Source organism: Musca domestica, unplaced genomic scaffold (assembly GCF_030504385.1).
Source record: "Musca domestica strain aabys unplaced genomic scaffold, Musca_domestica.polishedcontigs.V.1.1 32, whole genome shotgun sequence".
Taxonomy (NCBI): domain Eukaryota; kingdom Metazoa; phylum Arthropoda; class Insecta; order Diptera; family Muscidae; genus Musca; species Musca domestica.
Genome location: NW_026712311.1, coordinates 3,124,121 through 3,149,116, shown reverse-complemented (window position 1 = coordinate 3,149,116; position 24,996 = coordinate 3,124,121). Strand labels below are relative to the sequence as shown.

Here is a 24,996-nt window from a genome sequence, read left to right as displayed (position 1 = left end):
AATGGCACTATAATAATACTGTTTTCTTATGCTGTCATGCGTTTACTTTGAGACTAACAATATGTCTAACTAACTAGGTACTAGATCCAATACTACTTAACAAAGATTGAGAGATTTTAGTGCGCCACTAAAAAGGGAATAATACTTTGATTTACAATGGGTATCTACAGAAAGGGCATAATATTTCCTGAGAGTTCCATATAAAATGTTTAAGTCAAGTCCAAATGGTGAAATTGTACACCTATCATTGACAAATCTTGTCCGATCCTTTATTAAAAAATGGATTCCTCTATCACCCAACATAAATTATCCTAGCTCCCCTCAGAAAAATGTTGAAATCCACAGTGTCCTCGTGTTCCCAATCTATATACAATAATGAAAATGTCAATGTTTATTATGGCTCAATAATAGCAATATTTACATTACCTTTATTGTTCCTTTAGTCAATTTAACTCTTGTTTTTGTTAAGTTACTTCCTCCCCGGGTCCTTATCATAAATTTCGCTAATAACAACTACATTCTATGAAAACAACTACACTTTGTAACCTAACAATTTGCCATGTGTTTGCAAACTAGACTAACCTAATATCTGAAGAAGGCTAAAGTGTTAATATCATTTGTTTGTAAATCCAATATACAACTTTAAAATATGTTAAATAAAACTTACCTGTTGTATTGGTTCTTCCTATTGCTGCTGGATTTTTCTTTTGTAGTTAAGTTGACGTTGGTACGTCTGTCCCTTATGGTCAATTTTTATGGGTTTAGTTTTGTTTTTGGTTTTCCTTTATATTTTGTGTTTGATAATGATCTTCGTTTTAATACTATGTTCCGTTCCTTTACTAGGTGTCTTGAATGTGATTTGTTTGATTTAATTGTAAAAACTTCTATTTTCGCTAGTTCTTTCTTTCCTTCTCTGTTTGATTGTGATAATTCACACTCAGCAAACCATTTGCCTAATGGCGCTGTAAAAATGCAGTGGAACCAAAAAAAGTGTAGTATACGTTTAGGCGCTTCTCTGTTTTATTAACTCTGTGACCAAAAATACACTACACAAATGGTGGTCACCAACGTTTGAACACATTTCCTTGTCTTTTTTCGTTTGGTTGTTTGTTTGGTTCCGCGCTCGCTCTCTTACAACACAGTTGTCTCTTGCACGCTCTCTCTCTTTTCTTTTGCTCTCTATTTTCTTTGTGCTGCTGCTGCGAAATAATGCGGCGTTTTATGAATAATATTGTTGCTTTTATTCGTTTTGTTGTTGATGGATGAAGTTGTCATAAAAAAAGAACAATTTTTGTTGCGCTCTGCTAATTGTTGCTGTTGTTGTTGGCAAGTTTTGTGAGTTTTACCTTTTGTAACTTTGTTGTTGTTGTTGTTTGTGTTCGAATTTGGTTTTCAATTTTTCCTGAATATTCAAAGAATACTCAAGTTAATGGGGACACAAAAAAGATTCCTGCAAAAAAAAAACAAAAATAAAAAAATGTTATTAAGGATTCACACGCAAAGACAATGAATAAAAATTCCATGCAAAAGGACACCATATGCATGGGAAATATGGCAAATATTGTTACTTTTAATTTATTTAATTGTTTTTCTTGTTTTCTGCCTTACTCTTCTTAGTTGCAGAAAAACACGGACACTAAACTCTTCTTTACACCACAATTGTAACGAACCAACTATTGAGCGAGCATCAATTGTGCAGCATTGAGCATAACACATAGCAGTAAACGACCCGGGAAATGTCTATAGAATGTTTTCCATCCATCCAGAACACCACTAATCACAAATAAACTCACCATACACAACAAAAAGGAATGGAAAAACAAACAAATATTTAGCCTGAACATAACAATGAATGCCGCCGAAAATACACTCACTCATTCGTTGCTTCTTTCACTCACCAAACAGCGGCGCCAAATCAAAGAGAGAAAGAGAGAGAGACCACAAAGAAATGGAATGGGTGGGAAAACTGGAAAAATGGCACAGTCAACAGTAGAATTTAACCAGTGAAATATATGTATGAACGAGAATGAGGGAAGATGAAGAAGAAGAAGTCTGAGCCTATAACAGTGATGCCATATTGATTTATTTTGTTATAACTGTCAGTTACCATATGTATGATGATGAAGGACTATGGTAGCAATTACTGAAACATAACGTTGCGTAAAGCTAAATTATCATGAAAATTAAATATATTATCATGAAAATTAAATATATTTAAAAATCTTATACAACAAATAGATAAATAAATACAATTCATTTACTTTTTTGTTATGATTACAGCATTTACTTTGTATAAAAGTCAGTATACGTTTAACTATTAAATCGTAACGCAACGTAAGTTAACATAACAGTGAGGTATGCTTAAAAGGCTTTAAACAAGAACATAGTATATTCGTAGTAAACATAAAAACAAAGTCAGGAGCATGACGACGATGAGTTTTATTATGACAATTAAGCAAAGCAACAAATTGTTGTTCGTATTACAAAAATATGTTAATGAACAAAAACTACGACAACAACAAATATGACAGGTACTTAAAAATATACTTCCGTTTTTCAAGTTCTTATACCTTTTTTCTTCGCCATAATTATACCCTACAAAAGCTTAGATGGCTGCTGCTTCTGGCAAAAAAACAAAGAAAAAATATATAATATCCACAAAACAACTTTGGGTAATCATTAAAAAAAAATTTTAGAAATTCCGGTTCTAGCTAGCAACAACAACAAAAAATCATTAGAAACTAGACAAATTTTTGTACAAAAAAAAAAAAAATGATTGACAAAGTATATTCAAGAACTGGTTCTTCTTCACTCGCTGGCTCGCACACACACGTTTTATTATTATTATTATTTATTAGAAGAGTTCGTAAAATCACATTTGAAATATATATTTGTTTTGTTTTTATAACTATGTAAAACTGAGTTGTAGTTAATGATTGTCAATTGTAAGTGTAACGTTAAGTTAATATAAATTAATAAAAAAATTGTTATTCGGCCAAAATAGGAAATTGAGTAACTACTAAATATAATTTATTTTTGTTTATCTTTTTTTTACTGAATTTTGAGCATGGTAGAATAATACAGGGAACATTGATATGTCAAAAAATTTTAAAATGTTTTTTTTTAATAAGTAGATTTTTATTAGTTTTAAAGTTGTTATGAAATGCATTCCTTATATAGTTTTACAAATTTGAAGTTTTTCATTCAAAAATTTCAATTTGAAAATTGCTTTGACACTTCATTATCCCAGCAACTACGTCGATGGGACTACCTGTATTCTTCTACCATGGGTTTGAGTAATAGCATTACATTTGGACATTTAATTTGGCTAATCAGCTGATAATAATGGTCCTTGGGCCAGGTGGTATAATCTAATATTGGTTCTGCCTCTTACGCTTCTGGTTTGCTTATTCACATAGCTAAGATCCAAATACTAACTGAATATGAGCAAAAAAAAAGAAGCGTGCACGTGCAACAGCAATAAAGTGGCCTGGTGATGACTAATACATAGCAAACAAAACCCCAATGACTGGTATCCTAAAAGTTGAAATCATACACACACACATACGCATGATAAAATATCCCACACACATACCACAGTAGGAAAAAAGTGCCACTGTTGTGTCACAGTTATCAAGAGAAGTAGTTAGAAGAGGTGCTATTATAACAACAACTAATGGGTTGGGGGGACACACAATGGCATTTGTGACGAGACGACAGCTGAATGAGAAGAAAGCGTATTTGTTGTGTAAAGAAATCAATAATAATAAAATGTTGAATTTTTCACACACACACAAGCACATAAAATTGGTAGGATAGTTAGTTGTTAGGGATCATGGGCGGGAAAGCAAGCAGTGGTGAAAAACATGACGAAAAAGGCGCCTAGCAACAGTCACACACAAGAAACCATGGCACTGTTTGTTATTTATTTTGGTAATATATATTTAACATTGGTTAAAAGATGGCAGGAGCAAACGAAGAACCTGGTTGGGAAATCCTTTTGCTCTTTGGAGATCCTATATATAGATTTATATATTATTTCTCCTTCCACAAAAAGAGAATTTGAATTGAGCAGTTTGTCCGGTTACCCACCAGCTTTATGTCTAAAAAATCATTCAAAATGGTAAAAGAGGATGAAACTAATTCATTTGGTGTTAAATGACAAGAAATTCCTTTTAAGAGTTGTTGTTATTTTTGCCTTAGTTTCTTCAATTCCAATACTCAATATTTTAAACGAGATAATTCGATGTATAGCCCTATTGCCACATAATTAAAGCGTTCAATTACAAGAGAGCAGAGTTTCTTTGATATCTAACAGTCTATTATAGTTCTCTCGTAATTAAAATAAATTGAGAAGGCGGCAAAATAATAAATTATAAGAAATAAGACTAATTTTCAATTTATTTTACATTTCGTACATTCACGGTTGTAATATCGTTGCTAACTTACGAGTTTGATGTGTGGCTGTGACCCTTTACAATTGAGAGTACTCACATGTCATACGTCAAGATGACCACCATCTTCAATTGCATTTTCCCGCCATTTTTTAATTAACAAAGCAAAAACTCCCAAAAGTAAGTAAACATTTGTAATAATAAAATATTATTGGAAAATACAATTTTAATAAAATTGTTTGTTGTTGTAAATTCAATATTCCAGTGGGAAAAGTTTTAATTGCCCCGAGGATTATCCAAGAAACAATCAGTTAAGCTTTTTGTACCCATTAAACTTTGGGTAACTACCCCCCGTCACTGGCTAGGATGTAATGCTCTGCTCCTGTTTGAATAATACTTCCAGCAATCACGTACGCCACCTAAATGTATAGCTAGTCAGTCAGTCAGCCCGCCCCTATTCACACATATACGTAAATGTATGCATGTGTGCATAGACCGCGCCATATTATCATCACCATCATGGTGGTTGCCCCCCTTCGATGCCTTTTTACCATTAACATTAAAATCAAAAACAAACTCGGGAAAAAGAGACTAGAACGCAATAAGTAAAAATGGCAAAAAAAGAGGTTGTGTTGCTGACTGGGGGGGGGGGGGGGGGGGGGGGGGTAGGAAAATCCCCCTTTGCAAGAACCCAGGCATGTTGTGGTGGGTGGTAGGGAGGAAACACGGACTGTTGCTGCCGCTGCTGCCTAACAACCACCACTTGTAGATAACAGTTGTGGAACAACAACAACAAAAATATCCGCCCTTAATAAAACTCAAATTTTTATAAAGCTAGACATGTGGGGGATATAACAACTCACCCCCTCTTATTTCGTTTCAAACTTATCCTCCTCCCACCCACTCTTCTTGCTTGTATTATTCTTACCAGGAAGAATCTTTAAATGGGGCGCAAGAAACGCAAATCCTTCTGCCATCAACACTCCCAAGAGAGAGATTAAAACAACAACAAAAAGAAAGAACCAGCCGAACTGTTGAATGTTTGAATAAATCCTGGAAAAATGGAGAGGTGGTGGGTGGTGGTGTTGCTGGTGGGTGCAATAAACTCCAGTTATATATATTCCTTTGAATAAAAAGGCTCTTGGTACGGAATTTTCCCAAAAAAAGAACACAAGCCCAAGAGTTCAACAGCACAGAGAGACTTCATCAAATGGAGAATGGGGCAAAGAGTCAAGTTTTTATTGTACTCTTTGTACGGAAGAGAGAAAATGCGCGCGCATGTCAAACTCCCAAAATAGCCAACAAGTTGACAACTCTCAATTGGGCAAAGATAACAACAGCTCAATGCCACAGGTTGTAATAAATGTCAGTTAAAAAAAAAAAAAACTTTCTCTCCAACTCTCTCTCTCTCTCCCTTATAGGGTTGCTGCTCCCCCTCATTTCGTGTTGGACATATGTTTTTAGCTCTTTTTGTGTAATTTTTATATCCCTAAAATGCGGAAAAAGAAAATATTAAAGAAAAATGGAATCAAAATAAATGTAACAGGAAGAAAAGCTGTTGCGCTGCTCATCTACCGGGTTCTATGGCCATCCAACCAGGGCTAGTTATTCAACCAACTGCGATAAATGTGTGTTGTATGTGTGTATAAGGAAAGAAATTGCACGTAACTCTACAACTGATGAAAAAAGGAAGAAGAACAAGACATAAAACGAAAATACTCTCAAAGGCGAAATTAAAAACAAGGTAGCAAGCAAAAAAGAAGCAACAAGGGAGAAAGCAACAATAAAGGCAATAAAGGATCATAAAAGCCAGGCTGGTTCACATAAAAAGAAACTAAGCAGACAGCGCGCGACATATGTTGTCTTGGCTATGGGAAAGAATGAAAACGTAAAGGAAAGCAATTTTGAAATGTTTATTTAGTTGTTGTAATTTTTAAGTATCCTCCTCTACCACTTACAGGAACACGCACGCAAACACAAAACATTCGCCCTATTGTGTTTTCGTGTGAAGTGGAATTGGCAAAATGTGTAACATTTGTTGAAACGACAGCAAATCCTTTTTGTCCACAAAGGAGAAAGGAATAGACAACACTACAAGCGTTTGTGGAAAATATAGCAAAACTAAGTAAATTTCAATAAACACGATACACGGAGGGCTTGGGAAGACCTACATATAAAAGAAAAAAAGGAGAAAAAAAAAACGACAACAACAACACACCATCACCAGGTACAACAACAAAAGGAGCTTAAAACAAAAGGGTCGTTGAAACGAAAAAGGCTTTTTTTTTGCATATAAATATTCAGAGTTCAATTACATTTTACAGGACGAACAGGACAACGGACTGGAACGGGTGAAATTGAAAATGACAGACGGCCACACGTAGAGGATGTTAAACATTTACACTTTCAATGTGTATAAACGTGCGTATGCATAAAATTTCTATTTAGGGGGTTGGTTGTTGTTATACCTTCTTTTCGCATTTGCCTTGGCCTGTCCCAGGACATTTCCAACAACAACGACATAAATACAAATGTAAATTTATGCATAATTTACTCAAAAACTGGAATTGAAAATCAAATCAAAAATGTAAATATTTTGTGTTTTCCCAATTTACAACACGGGGCGATAAGAAAAGTTCTGAAAACATAAGAGAGGGAAAGAGCGGTGGTCGGGGGTTGTGGCACACTTTCCCTGGCAAGCAAACAATTTCGGAAAATTAAAATATTACCTTAAAATTGTTATTGTTGGAATGTTGTAATGGACAATTCCTATAGAAATTTTCAGGGTTTTAAAAATTAGGGAAAAGCAGGAATTAGGTTTAAAAAAAGGAGTGGAAAATAAAATAAATTTAGGGGAGGAAAATTAAAATCTAAGAAAAAGTTTTCAGAAAATGTCGTTCTTTCCACCTATTTACAGTTGCAAAAGGAAATTGCGATCAGGATCAGGGCACACACAATATATACATATTTCATTTATAACATCTGATCACAAGATTAGCTGTCCAAAGACATTATTGTGGTTGAAATCACAGCACAATGGGAAGGTAGTAAACAAATTTCTTAAAAGTGTTTCAAAAATGTCTTTGTTTCTAAGCCCTCAGCAGCCATATGGCTAGAAAAGGTATATATCATTTGATACGGTCAAAACGAGCCTAGTCGAAATAACGGTTTCGAACCAGGTATCTTTGGACCAAATTCGTTTCAGGACATTTGGAGTCGATCTAACGATGTCCGTCCGTCCCTTCGTCTGTCTGGCTGGCTAGTGCAACCGACAACACTCGAAGGAAGTATTCGAGTTGATGCAAACTTGGTACATCATAATATTATTGTCAAACTTAGATCGAGTTGGGAGATGGGCCATATCGGCCCACTCCTTCTGGTACCTCTCACACACAATGTCAAAATTTTCAAAGAAAATAATTTACTGAACAGACAGACAAAGAATAATTTGGCTCCAACTTTGCAAATCCTAATATTTACATCAGTGCTGGATGAGGTGCGAAAATGGACAATATCGGTCCACTCCATCCAATAGCTCCCCCACAAAGTGTCCAATTTTTGAATAATTAGAAATCTTATAAAACGAGATATAAGTGTCCGATTGTCTTCAAATTACACACATCACAATATATTTATTAAACCAAGGTCTGGTGTAAAGATGGGTTATATCGTTCGACTGCTTATGGTACCTCTCCCACAAAGGATCAAAATGTTGAATATCCATGAAGCTCACAAAACGGGAAATTAACATCCGATTTCATTCAGACTTGCCACATCTCAATATTTCCATCAACACAAGATCTGTTATAAAAATAATAGAGATCGGACCATTCCTTCTGGTTCCTCTCCCACATAGGGTTCAAGATTTTGAAAAACAAAACGCTCAAAGAAAGCGAAATAAGCATCCAAATCTCTTCAAATTACACAGATCACAATATTTTTATCAACCCAAGCTATGTTGTGAAGTTGGAATATATTGGTCCAATCTTTCTGGTACCTCTCCCACAAAGGGTTAACATTTTGAGTATCCATTAAGCTCATAAAATGCGAAATTAACATCCGATTCTATTCAGACCTGGTACATCTCGATATTTCCATCAACACAAGATCTGTTATAAACATGATAGAGATCGGACCATTCCGTCTGGAACCTGCCCCACAAAGGGTCAAGGTTTTGAATAAATAAAATCCGAAATAAGCATCCTGTTCTCTGCAAATTACACACATAACATTATTTTTATCAACCCAAGGTCTGGTGTGAAGATGGGATTCATCGGTCCACTCCTTCTGGTACCTCTCCCATAAAGGGTCGTGAGTTTCAAATAACTCAAAGCGGTGATGAACTTTTTACAATAGAAACTATGCAGTTTTCAATTGGATCCATTATTGATATCACATTTTGTTATATTGGCCCAAAAGTATCTAAGATTTAAAATATTTAAACATATTTTACAGTTTCAGTAATGTAGTAAGGAAATTGATGTGTGCCCCTATTACCTGATATTTTCATGAGAATCAATTCACAGTGAATGTAACATAACATCTGTTGTAGTAAGGAAATTGATGTGTGCCCCTATTACCTGATATTTTCATGAGAATCAATTCACAGTGAATGTAACATAACATCTGTTGTGGCTATATGCATATTTCATTTATGGCAACACTGTGACTTTGATAAAAATGAAAGAATAACTGTAAATGTAGAATTATCATTAATCGATAATTGGCAATAATTTTGGCGTTAATTACTAATCGCACAATTGTGTGTTTGAAATGTCAATGAGAGAGAGAACGACTCTCTCTGCAAATAGTAGCGGTATTATCGTTTGATTCGTTAGACATTTCACATTTTTAGGTGGCCAGGCCACACATAACATTTTATTGACAACTTTAAAGGGGGGAAATTATTGATTCTATCAATAGGAAGATTTATAAAATAAAAAAATGTGTCCCCTTCAAGATTTTCAATATTTTTTTCAATAAAAACAGTACAAAAGGAAGGCCAAAAATACAAAATAATTTAATTCGTTTATTAGCAAAACTACTTGGAATTCTATGTTTGAGTAATATTTTATTCCAAGAAGTGTATGCAGAAAAAAATATTATGAATACCTATCTACAGTTGCTTCCCGAACCCATTTCTACCAACAACTCAAACCCGTTGGTCGTTTTTCTTTGATTTGTTGTTGGACCAGCCAGCACTAAGGGGAGGAGAGTGTGGTGTAGAATGAAATCATAACAATTGATTTTATTTTTAACGCCAAGCAAATATAAACAATATTTTTTTTGTTTATAAAACACCAACAACAACAAAATAAAATCAACTACATATTCAATTAGAAAAGCAATACACGTCGTCATCAAAGCACCTACGATGTTCCGTTGTTGTAGTTGTTCTTCTATCACAAAATATAAATGACTACTTGAATGCAACAACAACAACAGCAACAACAACAAAGTAAGCCATAATATTTTGTCGTTTTTTTTTTTATAGTTCTCATATCTATCTTCCACATCCATACCCCTACCAACAAAAGTCAATGGTCTTTGTTATATGCTAAACAACTTATTTTGCTGCCGATAATATGGTTTTTGTTTTAATAAATAAATAAACAAAAAACATAACAAAAAAAACTTGTTTAGATTTATTGATGAGATTTCGATGGCAGCCAGTCACTCACTCACAGTCGCTGCTATCGATGAACGATCACATTCAAATTAAATCGTTGTTGAGTTAAATCGTTGATAAGCTTAGTTAATTGCCAAAAGACAAGAAGTGGTCAAAAATTAGTTTGAATTATTTAATGATGTTGCTTGCTCGTCGTCTGTCCGTCCATCCACAACAAACAATAACAACAATATTTTACCTCTCATAACAATATTTGGCAGATGATGATGATTATTGGTTGAAAAGAAGAAGCAGAAAAAAATATGAATTTTAAAAACATAATAATATTAAAAAAAAATTTTGTATATTTTGCATATCAACTCTTCATTATATTTTGTACACAAATTATATTTATGAGTTTTATTTTTTATAATTTATAAGTTCGTTGTTGCATTTTCTATAAATAACATGAATGAATGGTCATAAGAAGTGCCGAGAAGATGAACTTTGGAATGGAAATCAATAGTTAAATAAAATAAAATGCCGATGAATTGTTAAGAATTGTCTTTTTGAAGTAGTAACAGCAGAGTTCAATGTGTGGTCGATACCATTTTTTTTTGTAATGTCAAGAAAAGAATATTTCAAATATTCAAAAAGTGTTACTATTTCCCAGAAAAAGAAATTAGGCCGATTTAATTTGTGGCCACATAGCTAAATAATTCAAAATATTTTAGTTTGGGGAGAAGAAAGCTTTTTCTTGGTCCTTGGTCTATAAAAATATAAAAAATATATAATGGGATCCATTTCAAATGAACATGGTTAAGGTGACGGCACATAAGCAGCTTGCCATCGTAGCACCGCATATTTATGTCAAATTATAAGGAAAAGTTATGGCAAGATTTGAGTGAGGCTTTGACATTCCTTTATGTCATTAAATATACACCAACATAAAATGAAAACAACTTTTCATTTTATATTGTTGTACAATTTTTAGAAAAATATTTTCCCGTGAATTATTATTTAGACAGAAACGGAGGCTTAAAAAACGTGTTGCTTTTTATCTACTTTTATACTGCAACAGAAGAAAAAACTTCCAATACAATGTGTGGCCAGTTACTCTTAACATTTTTTGTGGAGCGGCCTTTTTCTCACTGAAATATCTGCATTATGAGACATAACATTATTAAAACTCAATGTGTGGCCAGGTAGTCTAATCAATTTAATTAAAGAGAGCGCAATTACTCTCTATTATGAAATAACGGAAGTGAGATGGATCATTGTTTCATATGATTACAAAGAAAAGTGTTGTCAACATTTCAATTTAGCAAAAACGCTACTAAGAAAGCAAATTGGGAGTAGCCTTAATTTTGTTGGAGGGAAACAAATCGAGTTTAAAATCAGTAAGGAAAAGTCAAAAGTCGTGCGGTGCCGATGAGTTGAATAAAACTGCAACCAACTTCAGACTGCTGTCATTTCTAAGCCACTCGTCCGACAGCTGCTTGTTTACAAGCGTAGAAAAACATTTTTGTGAGAATTTTCCAGAAAAAAAGTTATTCGTGATAGAATACAAACGTGATAGTGTGATTTCTTTATATTTGGCTGGAAAATCACAAGTGGCCATCGTTAGAGCACTCCTGCATTTAAATGTGAATAAATCTTTACTGGTCAAGGAAGTGGACGGAAGGAGGACGCACAGCAACATCAAATTAATTAATTCTGTATTTTGAAGAGTATGGGATTAAGAGGCAGGTGTGTGTGTGTGTGTTTTGTTCTTTTTCAAATTTATCTAATAATGCCCTTAAGGCCTCAATATTTTAAGAGTATGCCCCTAATGGTTTTGCTGTTTAATTTATACTATAAAGTTTCCAAGGATTAAAACTATTACAACAGCTGTCAACTTTGATTTGGTTGTTGGTGATAAGAAAAATACATTCTTGGTAAAGGCCCAAAGAAAAACAACAACATGAAAGTTTATTGTGTTTTTAGGAAAATTTTCGGATTTTCCTCTTTCTTTTTGTTTAGATAAGATACTTATCTACAAAAAATAGACATTTTCTTTTGAACACTACTCTCAGTCTGTGTGGGTATTTTTTTTGGGGGGGAAACAACAGGTAAAAGGTCACATTTGAAAAGGACGCATGACGTCTAATGGGGGCCAATTTTTTCAATGGAATTTTTTTTAGAAGAAAAAAAGGTTACACCGCTTGTTTTTCTTTCTTACCTTGTACAAAAAAGTGAAAAATGTTTAACCCATAAACAAGTAAACAATAACAATGAAAACATTACTGATAATAATGGTAAAATGCTGATGATGGAACAAAGATGCGCAGGGGAGAGAAACACAGGTTTTCATTTTTAAAAGGCTGATAGAGCACCAACAACAAAAGAACACTTCCAAAATGAAACATTAACAACTTTTACTGATAATGTTCTGTGTGTGTGTTTTTTCTTCTTTTCATTATTTTTTTAAGGGAAATACGAGGCAAACTTATATTGTTGTTGTTATTGTTAACCTTTTCAATGTAAACATTATGGCTCATAATGAAATGGGGAATTTCAAAGAAATGTCTATAAAATTTGGGAAAACAATTTTTTCCTCAAACGCAACAAAAATAAACAAGGACTTTGCATGTAGGTAGTTTCTATTGTTTTTTGTTTCTTTTATTTATTTTTTTTTTTTTTGATAAAGTTTATAATTTGTCATCGTTAAGAATTTAATTACCACCCATAGTTTTGGGAAATAACTGAAATATTTTTGTTTTATTACACATAGCGCTACAGGTCTCCAATTCGATAAAATTTCATAGAATTTAGTTATATTTTTAACTAGTTTTGAGGCTACTCCTTTTTTACTTTTCTAACCGCGTTTTTTTCCCAAATTGCAACGTTGTCAACACTGTGTTTTATGACTATACCAGTTACAACATAATTGACCATTTTACTTCCGTTATTTCATCATAGAGAGTAGTTGGCTCTCTTGGTTTCAATTTGTTAGACAACCTGGCCACACTTTGAGTTTCAATTACAAGGTGAGATAAAAAAACTGTAACAAAGTCAAACACGCTATAATTTTTAATTTTTTTTAATTTAAAAAAAATGTCGGAAATAGAATGAAATTTTAGAATAAGTTTAGATTTAATGGAATTGGTCAACTTGGCATGAATTATGGCCTTCAAACGGCCAATGAAACTGTCACACGCTGCCCGAATGTTGCTCTGCGGTATTTTGGCCCATTCGCGGCCAAGCGCTTGCTTGACTTGATCGAGACTTTGGTATTTCTTAGAGCCAACCTTGATTTCCAAAATACTCCAGACACAATAGTCCAACGGATTGGTATCCGGATATTTTGGTGGTGGCCATTGTGCGCTGGAAATTAAGCGAGGAACCTCATTTTGTAACCATTCTTGGGTGGCGCGTGCTGAGACCTGGAATGTTGTCCAAAATCTGCGGCCAAAATGTTTGCTTGCCCAGGGCTTTAATACACCCTCCAGAATATTTTCGCGATAATATTCGGCATTTATTCTGATGTGGCATCATTTCGATTACTACGAGCGGAGAGCGACCATCGCCTGTTATGGCGGACGACATCACCATCGTGGGCGCTTGAGTTCTGGTGATCAACCGAAGGTCCACATTTTCAGCTGACCTCTTTGGCAAGTAAACACGATCATTTTGTTTTGTTTACAAACTGTTGAACAAATTCGGCAGTTCACCACTTTGGGCCAAGCGAAGCAATTTTTTAGCTCTTTTGAGTCTATTTTCTTTACTTTGCGGTGTAAGTTCTTGCACTTTTTGGAATTTCAAAGGCTTACGCCGAGTTCATTTTTCAAAATATGACGAATGGAATATTGCGATATATTCAGCTTTTTTTTTCTGAAAAATGTTCATCAAAATGGTATTGTACGCTTGTAAACAATATAAATAATTTTAACAGCTGTTGGACAAGTGCCTTAGAAATGACAGTTTTTCCATCTCACCCTGTATATGCAAATTGAACAACTTGGATGGTGGCCATACCACTTCATTTACATCATCATTTCTCCATTTGATCGATCATACCGTGGGAGATGCGTTAGAAAAATGTCTTTCTTTCGTGCAATTTGAACACATTGAATAACTTGAAGTGTGGCCAGGCAACTTCATTCACTGGTTGGCGCCATGTCATTAGTCAGTTATCAGGTGCGTATGATAACCCAAAATGTATGCAAATTATTACAGGATTTGATTTGAGAGGGGCAATTCCTTAAAGTTTTTACAATATTTTTTATGTGTGAGAGAAAAATTCACTGCGAAAACAATCCCGAGTTCTTATAAGCCCCATTCCATGTCCGTGTCGCAAACATTCAATATGTTTTTATGAAATATTTTCAGAAATCGTTTGTAAAATTCTTCTACCAAGAATTATTCCATTTTTACCCAGGAATTATTCCATTTAACAATGTGACTTGATACATCTGTTTAATTAAATATACCCTAGTAGTTTAGTGCCCTCTGCTGGCTGGCTGACTGGCTTTTCTGTTCTGCATTTCTTCCCACTTAAAAACAAACACACACACACACCACACAATGCACAACGACAGCAACCAGCAATAATAACAACAACAACAAAATACACATGCAATTGGAAACACACAAGAGCGAAACAAAAAAAATCAACAACGAAAAAAAACAAACACAGGAAGAAAATAAATAACCAAATTCATCTTCATCGAAAGCCTTTAAGAATAATAATAATGTGGATATAATGAAAGAGTAGAGTGTAGAATAAACATCAAAAGCAACAACAACCATGCCAACGAACGGACGGACGGCAACAACAAAAAACCATTAATTTTTTTTTTTGAACGTTGTGTGTTCCTTATGTTTTGGTTGCTTTGTAAAGCCGAGTTCACATCACTTAAAATTCATAAAACAACAACAACAAAAACAAGCAACAACACCCATTGTGGCCGAAGAACGTTGAGGAGGAGAGAACACACACACGCATGCACTCACACAAGGAAAAGGTTCAAACCAGAGTTCAACATAAAAAAACACACAACACAGCCATCATCATCATTATTACCATTGCCGATGCCGTTGACGCCGCCGTGGCCGCCGTCGTCATCAACATTAGCAAGGCTTGGGGTTTTGTACGTCGGCGTAGCAGAGAACAAATTAAAAAAAAATGTAGACAGAAATTGTGTAGGTTTTTTTTTTCAACTGTTCGTCGCCGTCTGTCGTTTAGTCACCACCATGCATACGATCGTATGTCTGTCTGTCCGCCGAGCATTTCTTTCCACGTTTATATTGAACACAACGACAAACGGCCTAGGAGGTTTGTTGGGGTTTGTTTGTATGTTGCAACGTTGCGCGGCGGCCAACACACATAGATTTCTTTGTTGTTCTCTTCATTCTTGTTATTCGCTGTTATGTTGTTGTTGCTGCTGTTGTTTTTCAGTTTGTGCGAAATATTTAACAAAACAAAAAAGGAAAATTACCAAAGAAAAAAGTAACAAAATGAAATTGAGACAAAACAAGAAACAGAATAGCATGCCAAGCAAGCTAGGCGGCGGGCTGACATATGCGCTGCTGACGTTAACAGTACAGGAACCAAAAACGGGTGAGCACTAGAGAGAGAGAACAAAATGTAAAAACAAAGAGAGCGAGAGTTGTGAGTGGCAAACAAAATGTTAAAGAGATTACTGCACGTAGCACACGATGGCCAGGCGGCAATCTGTATTAAAATGGGAGACAAAAGAATATCCCAAAAAGAAAAAAAAAAACAGAAAATGTACACACACACAAATGTACAGTTTGAACATTTGTATGTAAAATTGTGTTTGCACGCGATGGTTTGGTTGGCAAAAAAAAAAAAAAAAAAAAGAAAAAAAAACAAAAGAAGAAGTGTTAGAGTTGCCATCACAATAATGTGTTGAATTACACAATGGGGATTTTAGTAATACAGCGAGGAGCAATGAAAGAAGTTTGTAGAAAAAGATTTTCAAACGATAAACTAGCACATGGTCTGTTCCAGAACCTGCAAGAATCTACTAGAAAAGAGAAATCGGAAGAAGATCGGTTATGGTAAAAAATTGTATATTCTTTCAGTTCTACAACAGACCAATGTACGGCACAAGATAACCTCGTACAAGCAGTGCCCTGTTCCAGAATCTACAAAAATCTACTACCTTTGATTTTTTTTATATTATAAAGGACAAATTGGTTATCGCTGTAACGTCCCAAAGATGGGAATCAATTTTATATTGTCTAAATTGTTTTTTTTAACATACTCCAAAAGATGATTCCGGACTTTAGTTTCCTGCGCCTACTTTTTATGAATCTTGGTGTGTTTTCAATACCAATTTGCCCCTCCCGGATGCTAACTGCCCCAACTGTACTATAGCGCTGTTCCTTTTATTAAGAATTATAAAATTTGAGCTACCTGGCCACACATCGAATTTCCTTGGCGAGTTTATAAGCAATTGATTTGTTCTAGAACTTGTAAGAATCTACCAGTTTTGCATTTTACGTTTCTATTGGAAAAATATTTAATTTTATAAAATGTTAGCTATTGTTTATTTCAAAAATTTGTATTCAAATTATGTCAATTGCAATTTCCCAGATTATATAGCAGCGGTTGTGAAGTGGGTTATACACCATCGAACTAAACACAATTTTCTCTCCAAATACTACGAGATTTAATTATTTATCCAGAATATTCAGGCATATTAGGCAAGTTTAATTGAGACCATATTTTATGATTCTCTTATGAACCGACTTCTTCTTTCTATTTATACAAGGTTTTTCGTTTTCAGAGATGTTCGCTTTTCATTATTGCCTTATTTTTGTCTTATTATTGACATAATTTCTACTTATGAATAAAAATAGCAATGCCGTGAAATAAATCTTAGGTGAGGTATACACTAACGAGATACCATATGTTTTATTTTACGCCGTCAAAAAGAGTTAACATTTACGTCGATGTTTAAGACTGTTTGGGATGCTTTTATTTTAATTTAAAAAAAAACACAATTTTTTTTCGAAAAAAAAAAATATCGAAAATATCTTTTTTCTAGCTTTTGTACAACAAAATAATGACAAAAAAATTTTCGGAAAAAATGCAACTAAATATCACCCGAAATTTAAAAAATTCTTTTTGATAAAAAAAAAATCTGAAATCATCCCAGAATAAATAACCGTTAACTCCGTATACATTTAGAATTTTTCTAAGACAATGGTTATATTATCCGGCTACGAGGAGGACTTTAGGAAACCCTATTCTTGTCCAACAAAATAACCCCGAGAAGACCTACATTTTTTTTGCAATAGAAATTGGACTCAAAATCACCGAAAATTTATTAAGTTATTTTGATAAATATTTATGATACTATTGCCAGAAAAAACTACCGTTTATGCCTTTAGATTTAGAAGTTTTTTTTTTTGAAAAAGGGTAATATTATTCCGTTACGATGGGAACTTTAATAAAACCTATTCTATTATAAAATTCTTTTGGATAAATATTTCTGAAATTATTGCCAGAACAAAAAATCGTTAAAGATTCAGAAGTTTTCTAAAAAAAGGTCATGATGAGAACTTAAAAAAAAAAAAACTATTCATAGAATTAATCAGAAAAATCTGTAGTTGCAAAATGCTCTGTTCCAGAACTGCTTTTATCTTTATGATATCAAACAAGTAAAATAGCTGTAAGTTCGGCCGGGCCGATCTTTAAAATCACTCCACCATTTGGCACGATTTTGGCAATTTTCAAAAACAATAAAATCCGTTAAAATCATAAAAATACCGAATGTAGCTGTTATATTAGGGTCTATACGATGACTTACTTACAAAAAAAATTGGTAATTATTTAGCTAAAATCATCAAAATACCGAATATCGGGAGTTGCCGTTATTTGGGGGCTATACGAAAACGATGTGCACAGACAAAATTTCTGTCACAGGCTGTAGTATCCATTACAAACTTCAAATACCAAATTTGAAACAATTCCGATGAATATTGTCGAAAAAATCATCAAAATATCGAATATCGGGAGGTACCGTTATATGGGGGCTATACGAAAACGTGGACCTACATGGCCCATTTTCAATACCATGTCCTGCAGACATAACATACATTTGAGTAATGTGGCGTTTCCACTGCACTTGATTCGCTCTCTATTCGTTGTTTGACCCTTAACTATGAAAAAACTACTTAATTCTTCACACAAAATTTCCTGAGCGAACAATCATATTTGTACATTGTTCAAATCAAATCACTCTCAGAACAACGAAAAAATATGTCCCATCCCTAACAAATGAGAGCATTTATCGAAAAAATTAATTATGACATTTAAAAATTGAAAATAGAAAAATTTAATGAAATTTTGAAAAATTTTGGGAAGACTGAAATTTATGAATGAAAACTACAATGTAGAATAGCGTATGTACATTCAAACGAAAGTAAATTTTGTTTTCTCTCTCATCCGAGGTACGCATTTTGTCCACGAGTTGAAATTACCACAGAAAACAGGAAACAAAAGAGGCAATATTTTCAAAATGTTTGTATGGGCAGAAAAAATGTTTGACAAGTGTCTCTCAAACAGAATTTAAAAATAGAAAAATACAAAAATATGTTCAAAATGTCAACATTTACACAAAAAGTTGGAAACGTGAATGAAAATTATAAAATTAATGTTTTAATAAATCTTTGGGAGAAAAATAATCATTTCTTCTATCCATATTAGTGAGAATTAAATGTATTTTAGTATAAATTCCCATTAAAATCAACAAACAAAATTTTGAAAAAAAGGAATTATTTTACTATGAATTACGAATCGTGCCGTATGAACGGGTTAATTCGTGTACCCAATTCTGAGAGCGAACAACGTTGTTCGGTTTCCAATGGAAACGTGCTATAACATGTTATTAATATACTTCAATTCGTTCGGAAGCTAGAGTGATTTCCACAGACGGACAGACGGACGGACCTGGCTAAATCGACATAGAATTTCATGCTGATCCAGAATATATATACTTTGTGGGGTCTAAAATAAATCCATACTATGGTGGTGGAGGGTATAATTACTAAAATTTGTAAAAATGGTTGAAAAAGGCATATTATAACCTCCGGTTTGCGTCGTATAAGAAAAAATATAAAAACCTACTTATTGTTCACAAAGCATTTTAAAATTTTGACAAATCAATGTTCTCAAGCATTGATGCATCTACCTGTATTCATCTGCCATGATTACAACTAATAATTTCTTATTAACTAAAACGAGTATTTAAGTTTTTAAATGGTCTGTTCCAGAACTTTTTGAAACTGTTTACTACGATAATCGATTTTCCCTTTATGATATCGAAAAAAAAAATGCAGAACATGTAGATTCTTGAAGATTCTGGAACAGAGCAAAAATTTTTCATTTGACATTTTTAAAATCATCGTTTGTCAATTAATGAGGATCAACTGTCAATTAAAACCGTTTGAGTTTCTTATTCTGTCATGATTTATGCATCAATTATTTTAGATCTAATTTCAACTAAATTTTTGTTTTAAAATTATTAAATAATTTGATGCAGGAAAGTTATTTTAAAAATCTCTTAAGAATTTCTCTCTCATTATTTTGCCTATCTCTGTTATAAAGTATGGTACACACTACCTAACATGACAACAATTCAGTTTTATTTTGTTTGGATAAAAATAAGACTAACAATAACATAGAAAAAAAAAACATCCATTTTGGCAGTAACCAGGAAAGTTGGGTTTTGGTTTTTGAATGTTAGCAAATATTTTGTTAAAATTACAGAATTTTTCAAAATTCTTGTCACAAAACTCCTCAAGGTTAATTTCATAATTTTTAATAATAGCACCATAGTTGTTTAATGTTCAAGTAGTTATCTTAAGTTAAAAAATGTCGTTTATCTTTATTTTGCAACCACAGCCGTTTAAATGCGTGAAACATTTCAAGGAAAAAAAAAACGCGCAAATGGCATCACTTTTTATCATTGGTGTATTTTTCGGAGTTAATATCATCAAACCTCTGGTTTTTTTTAATTACGCGCAAAACAAATTATAACGGTTCTGAAATATAGTTTATGTTCATCATGTCACTGGAGCTCCACATTAGTTTTATAAATTCAGAAAAAAAATCAAGTTCACTCATGTTTTTGTTCATATCACATAGGTATTTTTTGTTTTCAATTTGTTTAAAACGTTTAGTTTTTAACATTTCCATTGGTATCTTGTTGTTATTTGTTATTGTCACAAGAATTTCACAACTTGTCTTGTGCATGGTTTTTTGGTAATCCGAAAAATAATATTTTGCTGATCATCTGAAAAATAAAGTAACACAACCACCAACCTTCTACAAAAACGCGCGACGGTTTTGTGGGTTTTTCACTTTTCAACACAAGTTTTCTTTGCCATATATATTTTTTTTCTTGTTTCAATACAAAATGTGGTTTTGAAATCACCAAAAAATGCTTAAGAATATTATTTTTTCATGTGTTTTTGTTGTTGTTTTTTCTTTTTAATTTTGTTTAAACTTTAATCCATGTTCAGCTGTGTGTGAGCTGCCAGTCAGTCAACCAACCAGCCAGCCAGCAAAAGAACCAGAAATGACGATGACGACAAAACAACGATGTTATCGCTTAGAACTTAAGCAAAAATTAAAAATAAACTTTCTCATATTTCTTCTTAATGCACATTTTATTAATTTGTTTTTTATTTTCATTAAAAAAAATACTAAACTATAATTTACCTTTTTCCTGGTAATTGATTTTTTTTGTTATCTTGTTTCACAAAATTTGATTGTGCTTCAAAATTTTTTGTTTGCTTGTTATTAACAATTTTTTTTTGCGATGCTTCACAATGTGGGTTTTGTTGGTTTTATCGAGAAAAAGCCTTGTTGGTTGGATTTTCATCAAATACTTTTCTTTGTATTTTCTGCTATGTTTTTCCTTTGAATAATTTTTGTTTTGTGTTAACTTTTTCAATTTTTAATATTTTGTAAATGATTTTTTCGTTTTTTTTTTTTTTTTTTGCTTAAAAAGTGTTATTTTTTCCAAGGGGTGACGCCGATTAAACAACAAAAAAAAGAGTAAAACTACAAATTCAACGGACAACGGGCGTACAAACGAAATATACGCGCGACGACGACGAAGAACGACAACAGAATGATATAGAAAATGGTAAAATTTTGTTGTAGACATCGAAAACCAGAGTCTCACAAAACCAAGCAAGCCCAAGCAGACGCAAAACACACACACGCACACACAGAGGCAGAGAACACAACCCAGAAAGGCACGCTCACACATACCAGCTCAGCGAAAACCAAGCAAGCCAGCAAAACACACAAAAAAGGCGGCAGCGCAACATCAACAGCGGACATTTTTCACAAGAAGAGAACATGAAGAGAATTAACAACAACAACAACATCAGCAGCAGCACTGAACAACAAGAACCCAACCATATACATATGTACGTATGTATTTGCCTGTGTTCATGTGCTGCGGCTGCTGCTACATTGGCATGACAAAAGAAAAAAACCTACAACAACAATTTACAAAATAAAACAACCAAGAACGTTACTATACTTAACAACAAATCAACACAACAAAGAAAAGCGGCAATTCCAGGCAAAAAAAAATACCAAATAAAATCAACAAGAAGTAAATAATAATAATAACAACAACAGCAGCAGCAGCCTCAGCAAGAATACAGGCAGAGAGAGAGGGAGAGCGAGAGCATACATGTGTTAGTTTGAAAGAGCATCGCAACAGAGCCAATGCTTATTTCACTCGTACTCTCTGAACATAAACAAAAACAAACGCCAAGAATCTTTGCACAATAATAACAAGAACTAATAAGAGTGTTGCCCATAATGCGGTTTTTAAAGGAGTAATAGCTGTTTTTAATACAGCCATTCTTTGGGGGAATTTAATGCGTAAATGAAATTAAATATAAACAAATATACCCATGTTAATGACACAAGAAATGCGTGGCACAAATAAAAAGAGCAATTTTGTGTCCTTTTAAGTAGCTACTGACAAAAATCACGTTAAAATGAAAGTAAACTATTGATATGTTCAAGAACCTACAAGAATCTACTAGTTTTGTACATTTTTCAATATCATAAAGTGAAAAAAAAAACACGAAAAAAATTGAAAAATATCAAAAAAAAAATCTTTAAATTTATGGTCTGTTCCAGAACTGAAAAAATTTAAAAGTTTTTACAAACAAGTTTTATGCAATCGAAAAAATTGCAAAACTAGAATCGTTTTTAAATTTTTGTATTGATGACTTGAGGTACATTTATCCACGGAACCAGAACATTCTCTCTCTATATTCCACCTTTTCTTAAAGCCCCAAATAACGGTTCCTCCCGATATTCAATATTTTGACGATTTAAGCAACATTTTCAAATATAATTCTTTAGCAGGTTTTACCACCACTTGGAGAACACTGTCTATATAGATTCACGTTCTCGTATAGCCCCGGTGTTTCGGTATTTTGACGATTTAAGTCAAATTTTCTAATGGAATTGTTAAATGTCGCTGCTTAGATTTCGCAATAACAAAATAATATGCTGCTGCAATAAGCATATTATTTCTTATATCGCTCATAAAGCGGAACCTCCGAATATTTGTTATTTTTGCGTTTTTAGCCACATTTTTATACCCTCCACCATAGCATGGAGGGTATATTAAGTTTGTTATTGCGCTTGTAACACCTCGATTTATACATTTTAGACCCCATAAAATTCTTGATCAGCATAAAATGTCGATTTATCGATGTCCGTCCGTCTCTCCCTCTGTGAAAACCATTCTAGCTTCCGAACGAAACGAAGTAGGTTGATAAAATTTTACTCAAATGTATATAATGTCTGCAGGACTTTTGGTATTGAAAATGGGCCTTGTAGGTCCACGTTTTGGTATAGTCCTCATATAAAAACAGCTCCCGATATTCTGTATTTTGATCTTTTTAACGACATTATTCACCGAAAATGTTTCAAATTTCGTATTTGAAGTTCGTAATGGATACTACAGCCTAAGACAGAAAATTGTCCGTGTTGGTCCACGTCTTCGTATAGCCCCCATATAACGGAAACTCCCGATATTCGGTAGTTTGACGATTTTAGCGACCTTATTCCCCCGAAATGATTACAATTTGGTTCGTAATGGATACTACAGCCTATGACAGGAAATTGTCTGTGCAGGTCCAAGTTATGATATGGCCCCCATATAACAGTACCTCCCGATATTCGGTAGTTTGATGGATTTAGTGACATTATTTACCGGAATGATTTAAAATTTGGAATTTGAAGTTTGTAATGGAAACTACAGCCTATGACAGAAAATTGTCAGTGCAGGTCCAAGTTATGGTATAGCCCCCATATAACGGTACTTTGATGATTTAACGACATTATTTACCGCAACTGTTTCAAAATTGGTATTTGAAGTTCGTAATGGATATTACAAACTATGACAGAAAATTTTCTGTGCAGGTCCACGTTTTGGTATAGCCTCCATATAAGGGTACCTCCCGATATTCGGCATTTTGATGATTCTAGCTACATTATTCACCGATTTTTTTAGTTTCGCATTAGAAAATGATAAAAGTTGTCCATGCAGGTCCACGACGTCGTATAGACCCTAATATAACGGCTACATTCGGTATTTTTAAAATTTGAAGAGAATTTTTAAGGGATTTTATTTTTTTTTTGAAAATTGCCAAATTCTTTCCAAATTGTGGAGGACATTCAAAGTTCGGCCCGACCGAACCTAACCTTTTTTAACTTATTATTCATCGTAATAGAGAAACTTCAACAAAATGTTCAGAGAGGGTAAAATGTACCACCACCTCGTTAGTTAAAAAGCTTAATAAGCTGCAAAAAAATTCAAAACGAAGCTTCCATCTATGGTACAATAAGGAGGTAGAGCAGCTTGGTAAGCTTGCAGCTTGCTTCCAGTCAGAATTATTCAAAATTATTAACAACAAGTTGTTTAAATTCATTTGATATTTTTTGCTCCTTTCTAAAATGAGTCAAATAGCGCGAGAGATGAAAAAAATGCCCGGATGTTCTCTCAAAAGTATGATCCTAATTGTTTAATCTTTCAATTCCATGGCAAATCTGGTTAATATCATTAATGTGCGCACCGCTATTTAAGTTTCTTCCAATCGTTGATTTTGGAAATATTTTTTTTTTATTTTTTTGAACCAACAAATACATACACAAAATTAGCAGAAGTCGGGCGCACTTAGAATAAAATTGTAATCAGCTGGGATCTCCTCCTTACCTCTTTATTGCACCATGGTTCAATGTTTGAGTTATTTTGCTCACCGACTTTGGAGATACCACTTTGAGAAACTTGCGTTTAGACTTTTATTTTTCATCGGATGAATTAATAGAGCTGAATTAATGCGCCTTTTTATGTTGCTATTAAGTCGAACCAGATTAATTAAATAATATTTAATCTCTTCAAAAATATTTTTTGTTTCCATTTCCTAGCAAAGATTGCCATTGTCATAAATAATATACTTTAACACAAAAAAAACGCTAAATAGACATCACTAAAAATAGAAAGAGAGTAGATAACGTTCTCTACAAAAGGAAAAAGCGGGATTGCTTACTGTCATTTATTTTACATAGGTGTATGGTTGTGATGCCAATGACAATGACAACAACAAAAATAAAAGGCCCAAAGGAAATTCGAGGTAGTTCAACGATATTGGTAGCGAAAACTATTATTTCAGGTTGGTAATTTTTGTTGCACATACATATCTCCCTAATCAGTGTGTGTGTGTGCGTGTGTGCAATGTATTGATGGATGGATGACTGGTTTGATGATGCCTTTTGGGAACCTTAAGAACAAAGAAGAAGAAAAATTGTTAAAAAGAATCCAATAAAATTTTTACCTGCCACCATCTACCACCATCCTGCTGTTGATCGTCAATCAAGTTTTTGTAGAACATCATGGGCATAGCATCAAACATGGCATTGGTGGCCTGGCTTGG

General features: G+C 33.6%; 1 protein-coding gene across 4 annotated transcripts in view; it reads right to left on the bottom strand.

Moving 5' to 3' along the window:
• Positions 1–21,188, bottom strand: part of LOC101901428 (brain tumor protein) — a 31,258-nt gene extending 10,070 nt beyond the window's left edge. Inside the window, exons 1-2 of one of the 4 annotated variants that reach the window (XM_005185477.4) lie at positions 20,741–21,188; positions 668–1,450 (exon numbers count right to left, since the gene is read on the bottom strand). The gene's annotated coding sequence lies outside the window, so the exon portion shown is untranslated. Of the gene's footprint in view, positions 1–667; positions 1,451–1,608; positions 1,724–1,898; positions 2,149–20,740 lie in introns of those variants that run through there. The other 3 variants (XM_005185475.4, XM_059125229.1, XM_005185476.4) reach the window with 3 other exon arrangements.
• Between the last annotated feature and the right edge of the window lie 3,808 nt (positions 21,189–24,996).